At 36.3% G+C, this 7500-nt stretch overlaps 1 protein-coding gene and 1 pseudogene across 1 annotated transcript in view; one reads left to right on the forward strand and one right to left on the reverse strand.

The window, feature by feature from the left end:
• Positions 1–7500, forward strand: part of LOC127446978 (neuroligin-4, X-linked-like) — a 760753-nt gene that overhangs the window by 343132 nt on the left and 410121 nt on the right. The window lies entirely within an intron of this gene.
• The window catches only part of LOC127447617 (acetylserotonin O-methyltransferase-like), an 18691-nt pseudogene continuing 15764 nt past the window's right edge, over positions 4574–7500 (reverse strand).

Below are 7500 nucleotides of genomic sequence, written 5' to 3' on the forward strand. Positions count from 1 at the left end.
ACACTTCCAGAGTGAGGAAAAGGGCTGGAAAAATCACTCTGGATCCCACTCACCCTGCCCACTACCTTTTTGAACTGTTGCCTTCTGGCCGATGCTTCAGAGCTCTGAGCACCAGAACCGTCAGGCACAGGAACAGTTTTTCCCCTCAGGCTATCCATCTTATGAACAGTTAAAACTGCCCCATTAAGCAATAATTATGTGCAATACACAGCTTAGTCTATGTATATTTATCCAACATATCAGACCTCTTCTGCCATTACATTCCCTTGCACTGTATATAACCGATTCGTATTTAGATTTGCACTATGTATGTGTATGTGTGTATGTATGTATATGTATGTATATATATTCATATATGTGTATATGTATATGTATGTGTTTGTGTGTGTATGTATGTGTGTATGTATGTATGTGTATATATACTGTATATATATATATATGTATGTGTGTGTGTGTGTGTGTGTGTATATATATATATATATACACTGTATATATATTGTCTATTTTTTATTCAATTTTAATTATTTTTTTAAATGTCTTGCTGCTGTATTTGTATTGTTTTTGTATTGTTGTACACTGGAAGCTTCTGTCACCAAGACAAATTCCTTGTATGTGTAAGCACACTTGGCAATAAAGCTCATTCTGATTCTGACAATCGTTCTGTTTAAATCTTTCCCTATTTTTGGCATTCCTTTCTTCTCTTTGTACTTTCTGTCCCTTTCGGCTCTCTCCCTTTCTTTTCTTCTTGGCATTATGTCTGGAAAATAAGGAGTATGGAGTTAAATGGAATTTGGTGTTTTATACATGTATGATTTTGTTGATGAGTAATATAAAATATTGTTAAGATGAGCTGTAAACAAAATACATTAAAAGTCTATTTGGAAAGTGGCCCATGTTATCTAACACATTCAGGTAAATTGGGCCACCACATGAAATTGCATTTTCCTTATAAATTATTTTTATTTTATATAAACCAAACATTGTATTTCATAAAATATACCTAAACACTTAAATATGTCCTGTAACTTGAGTATTATCCACTTACAGAGCTTATTAATTGAGAGTAATGGTTGATTGTCACACCCCTTACCATGTGGTTTTTGAAGACAGTCTCCCTTTGAAGTCTAGCCCCACCCACCTTAGCAGCCTTAAACCAGTCAATTCACAGATGACACCATTTGAATTTTTGTAGGGGGAATTATGAAAGAGCAGACATGCGCTAACCTTAAATGGCCCATTTTACCTGATGGCCCACTTTAGCTGAAATCACACCTAGTTCACCTAAAAGTGAATCATTTCCTCACCCTCATGTTGTTCCAACCCCGTATGACTTAATTTCTTCTATGAAACACAAAAGGAGATGTTAGACATTCATATCTTGCATCTTAATAGCACAGACAAAAATGATCTGGTGCTGTTGGATTATTAGCTCATTATTGCTTTGTAGAGGTAGGCTGCTAATTACTGTGAATTACCTACAACCTCATAGACTAAAGAGCTTTCAGATATGATCCAAATAAGTGTTTAATACATAACACCTTGAGCTGAATCATTTTAATGGTCAAAAGTGTATTACCTCACCTCAATCCAGGTGGCGGAGGACAAGTCTCAGCTGCCTCCACTTCTGAGACCGTCAATCCGCGCATCTTATCACGTGACTCGTTGTGCATGACACCGCAGAGACTCACAGCATGTGGAGGCTCATGCTACTCTCCACAATCCACACACAACTTACCACACGCCCCATTGAGAGCGAGAACCACTAATCACAACCACGAGGAGGTTACCCCATGTGACTCTACCCTCCCTAGCAACCGGGCCAATTTGGTTGCTTAGGAGACCTGGCTGGAGTCACTCAGCACACCCTGGATTCGTACTCGTGACTCCAGGGGTGATAGTCACCCAGGCCCACAAATTTGCAACATTTAAAAAATATATAATAAATTAGATCAAATTGCCTCAAAATCAACCTTTAGACACCACACTCAAAGATCTCATGGATCAGGAATATTTTGCAGTGTTTAGTGACAAACAGGTGTTTAGGAAAGTACTGTGGGAGTTTTTGTTTGCATTTAGTGTTTTGGGAGAAAATAAAATCAAAAGTGTACCCTAAATGTAATAAGACGCACACAAAACTGTTGAATTAAAATGAACACTTATTTTACATAATATTTGCTTAAAACTCTCACACACGCATATGATAAATATATATTTGAAAACAAAAAAAGTGCAGTATTTACTGATTTTGATTCTGACATAAATGCGCTAACACTTCTGTTAATCAGCAATCAGGCCGATGTGATCATCTCAAAATATCAGTCTATTATCAATAATAATAACATGGTAAAGAACGGCAGAAACACATGCCATGAAAATAAACTATTCTGAGCACCAAATGCCCCTCACAAAGAGTTCTTTTATGAAAGATAAGGGATGTCAGTGTGTCATATGAAATGTAGTTTATAATACAGCACAGTTCTGTTAATAAACCGTATCACACAAACATCATCACATGGTGAAGAGATGCTGTTGTAACTGGATTCTCATACTGGACTCATTCATCACATTCAGTGTGTGTGATCATGTGATCCAGCTGTACGTCTGTCTGTACGTCACACATTAAAAACACAAAACAAGCACCTTGTTTTTCTTTACTTTTTTAAATGATGCCAGCAAGAAAAAAACATTACAGCAGCGGTGCCTAAACAACACTTTCAATTACTAATAATCAGATTCACTGTGTAATTACCTTATACATCCGACTCTACACAACAAACATGTAATTACCAAATATGATGTAAATACCAATAATATAGAACGTTTTCCCATCTTAATATTTTATTCAAATCAAAACCACAACCAGGGGCTGTTCTGAAATCATTTCAAGGCATAATCGTTCCAAACGGTGGACAACATAATGATGCTTCCTTTTAAGATATCATGTTTTAGGCAGCAAGTGAGAGAAATGTTGATAAATATACTTGAATTCATTCAGTGCTAGAAAAATGTACTAATTAAAAACTATTTGACTCAGTATTTGTATGCTGTGTATTTTTACGCTAATTAGAATTCTCATCATTCATTTAGTAACACGTAAACGACACTTTTCAAATCAGTCCATTATAAGATTCCATTTCAGTTAGGATGTTGCCTATGTAGGCAGTAAACAGCAAGGTAACTCACTAGGGATTGTAACAGAGCTACAGAAATATTTAGAGAGCAGAAAACAGCTACTTCATCATTCAAACACAAAACATAACAGGCGTAAAGATCCGTTCAGTGTTTTAGCTCATTCTGGTATTGAATAACCTTAAAAGACATGAATGGGTGATATACACGATACTTCACAGTTTCATAGCAAAATACAAATACAAGTGATCTATTATATAGGAGCAACAACATTAGCGGTGGTGCAATACTACATTTCATGAGTAAATAAGAATAGCATGAAAATTACGTGACTGTGGCGACTTTTTTTTATCCCCTTTTCTCCCAATTTGGAATGCCCAATTCCCACTACTTAGTAGGTCCTCGTGGTGGCATAGTGACTCGCCTCAATCCGGGTGGCGGAGGACAAGTCTCAGTTGCCTCCACTTCTGAGACCGTCAATCCGTGCATCTTATCACGTGACTCGTTGTGCATGACATCGCAGAGACTCACAACATGTGGAGGCTCATGCTACTCTCCATGATCCACACACAACTTACCACACGCCCCATTGAGAGCGAGAACCACTAATCACGACCACGAGGAGGTTACCCCATGTGACTCTACCCTCCCTAGCAACCGGGCCAATTTGGTTGCTTAGGAGACCTGGCTGGAGTCACTCAGCACACCCTGGATTCGAACTCGTGACCCCAGGGGTGATAGTCAGCGTCAATACTCGCTGAGATACCCAGACCCCCTCAGTTGTGCTTCTTAATGAGTTTTGGGATTTGAGTTTTTAAAGTCAACATGAAACAGCGTTCTCAACACATTTTACTTCCATAATCTGATGCGTTTCTGAGTGGAAAGGGATATTGAATGAGAAAACAATGTTGGGTGGTGTTTGATTATACCCATGAGGAATAGAGGAAGTAGTTCGTTTTTTTAAAATGAAGCGAGGGCATGCGAAGAAACGACTATATAGAAACGTCCCTCATCAGCACATACATTGTGTCTCCAACTTCATATTGTGAATAATAATAATAATAATAATAATAATAATAATAATAATACATAGGCTATAAATAGCTTAATTTGGTAAACATTTAATATAGAGAATTGTTATGGAGCCAAGTCTATGCCATTTCAAAATAAGAGTCCCTGGTGTGTTTCAGGCTTGTTTAGTGTTAAAAGTCCCACATTCTGCACCCAATCTTCTATTTTTTTTTCTAATCATTATTGGGATTTTGGTTAAAAAATAAATTGTATTCATTTTGGACTCAGACCTCTATGTCTGTGCAATCTAAAAAAAAAAAAAAGTGTAATATTCTATGAATCGATTTTAAAAACTATCGCCCGATAAATCGGTTATCGGCCTTTTCCACCACCTCAGTTATCGGTATCGGCAAAATCCACTATCGGTCGACCTCTAATGAGGAACTGAGCTGCTGAGAGGACCAGTGTGATCTTCATGAAGGAGAGATTCAACCAACAACACACCACCGCCTGAAACACACATGAGAGTGCTGAGCAGGGTCCATTCTAGGATTTCATTAGAGGCTCCGCCCCTCATCTGAATATGAAATGATTGGGTTCAGAGAATGATATGGCTACAGTTTAAGTGGCTAGACTGATTATGCTTAATAAGCTGACAACGTGTGTGGTCGTGTAAATGCATTAAATGGCATTCCTTTATCAGAGTAAGGTCATAAACGGTCGACACGGGTAGATTTTTGCCACTTACACAGATTTTGCGTTGCATGTAAACACTTTTACTGGCATTCTTACCAGCTTATCCTATGTGCACTAGTGTTGTGCGCATGTCTCTTCACGATTTGACTTCAAAAGCAGAGAATAACGCGTTTTTTTCAAATGTTATGTAAACATGTATTTCTTGCTTTGTCAGATTTGTAAAATAAGCTGATTTTTGGGAGTTAACGCAAAAAAAAAAAAAAAAAAAAAAAAAATTTATCATGTCCCCGGACTGTAATAAGCAATATTTCTACCATTGGAGCAATTCAAGCTTGAAGTACCATCTGTTTTCTCCAGGGGGCAGTAAGCGAAACTCCAGCTGTATAGGCAATGCGCAGCTTATACAGAGAACAAACCACACTCACCGACAGCAGACAGCACAAGATAATAAATCTCGAACTGATTGACGAATTGTTGTGAACTATAGGTTAATAATTGGCTTATGTTCAATAATATGGAAATAAAATATATATTGCATTCTTAAGCTAATTTTGTATTGTCTTTTTTTAATGCTTTACTTGCATGCCAAAATAATGTTATGCATTTAAATTTTCTATATTTATATATATATATATATATATATATATATATATATATATATATATATATATATATATATAATTTAAATATAACTATTTACAATTATTTAATCATTATATATTGAATTCATGTAATTTGAGGGGCTTTCAAAACAAATATTTATGTATGTGATTAATGATTAATTAATTGTATACTATGTAATTAATTCGATTAAAAATTGTAATTGATAAACAGCCCTAATAAAAAGTAAATGAAGTCTATTTTTAAGCTAATTTAGATGTTTTTTTGTTTTTTTTTGTGACATTATTTCCATGATTATTAATTAAGATAGTCCAAGTAATAAGTAATTGTTGGAGAAATGCTAAAAGCAATAATTCACCTAAAAATGATAATTCTCCCATTATTTACTCACCTTAATGCCGTCTTAAACTCATATGACTATCTTTCTTCTGCAGAACACAAATTAAGATATTTTAAAGAATGTCCATACAATATAAGTCAGTGGGGTCAAAGACTTTCAAGCTCCAAAAAGGACGTAAAAGCATCATAAAGGTAATCCATACAACTCCGGTGGTTTAATCCATGTCTTCTGAAGCAATCCGAAAGGTCTTTGGGTGAGAAACTGACTTTTGGCCCATCGCTTCATATCTCCATGCCTACCGAACTATCTCTTTAATTGTCAGGTAAATAGCATTACATTGCCAAAACTATAAACAGACTTTATTTTCATTTTTGGGGGATTAAATGTGACTTGCACATGTTTTCATGAGATTCACTCTTACTGACTAAACACTGATAGCACACGTACATCACCCCCAGACGTCTATTTGATGTGTGTGTTTACATCTGGAAAACTTATTTAGTCTTCCGTCAGCAGGTAATGATGCAGTGAATAAATCGCATAGAATAAAATGCTACTCTGCAGTATATGTGTAAACAAACACTCCATAGCCAGCAGTTTGAGAAGTGTGTGTGTGTGTGTGTGTGTGTGTAGCAGCTAATCTCAGACATGAGTGAGCCTGACACCAGCCGAGAGAAACATACACACATACACAGACCTACATTATTAACTTTCATCCACAGATTAAATGAGCTGGATTTAAACACAGCACACGTTATGATAGAGAGAACTAAAGCGAGAAACAAACTCCATACAAATGTAAACGCATGGGCCTGTTGTATCCTATAAAACATTGTTCTTGTGTTCCAGTGAAGGTAAAAAAACTCAGTACTCAAGCGGTCGATACAGTTTCCTTCAAATGTCTTATTCAGTAGCAGCTGTTTTTTTTCCCAGAAGTATTTTTCCCAATCTTTTGACGTGATTCTCTGATTGGTGGATCTACCTTCAGGATTATGGGTAGTGTAGTTCTTCACCAGGAATTCTGCTATTAAACATGTTTTTTTTTTTTTTTTTTAAATGAAGTTGAAATAACGTGGATGATGTCTTGAACAGAAAATAATATATCATCAATTAACAACCTCAAAGCTCACAGTAGGTCTGTCATTAAAGGTTAATAAGCTATCGTTAATAATCAATTGGAAAATGGAGAAAATGAATGGGAATTCTACTCCACAAACACACAGTAATGTTCTATATCACCCCTTGTGGCAATGCTGAGAATGCAACACGTACAGTACTTGCGTTGTGTTATGATTTGCAGTCACAATGAAATCGAGCTTGTGTATCTATAAACATGTCCGACTTTGATTCCCTTACTCCGGAAGATTCTCTTCTGATTCATTTCAGAATGTGTGCAATCAAGCTTGTGTAGCTAGAAATGTTTGCATTCAGACATAACAGTGTAAACAACGTGCTGTTTGTTTGTTTTCATATTTAACAGACTAAATCTGGTCACAGACTGTTTTACAGGTAGTATCATCTTCAGATGGTTTCCTACACATTTATCTTCTGCTTTTTTTTTCCTAAAAGGGTTCAATTCAAGGTGAAACAGAGTCTTAGTCCGTGGATGAATTATATAATTCGCTTCTGGCTAACACTGTGTTATGCGCAGCTGTTGTTGTTTCAGCAGGAAGAATAGCTCAGAGCGAGAGTGGTGTGTGACG

The sequence above is a fragment of the Myxocyprinus asiaticus genome, chromosome 10, assembly GCF_019703515.2.
Source record: "Myxocyprinus asiaticus isolate MX2 ecotype Aquarium Trade chromosome 10, UBuf_Myxa_2, whole genome shotgun sequence".
NCBI classification, from domain to species: Eukaryota; Metazoa; Chordata; class Actinopteri; order Cypriniformes; family Catostomidae; genus Myxocyprinus; species Myxocyprinus asiaticus.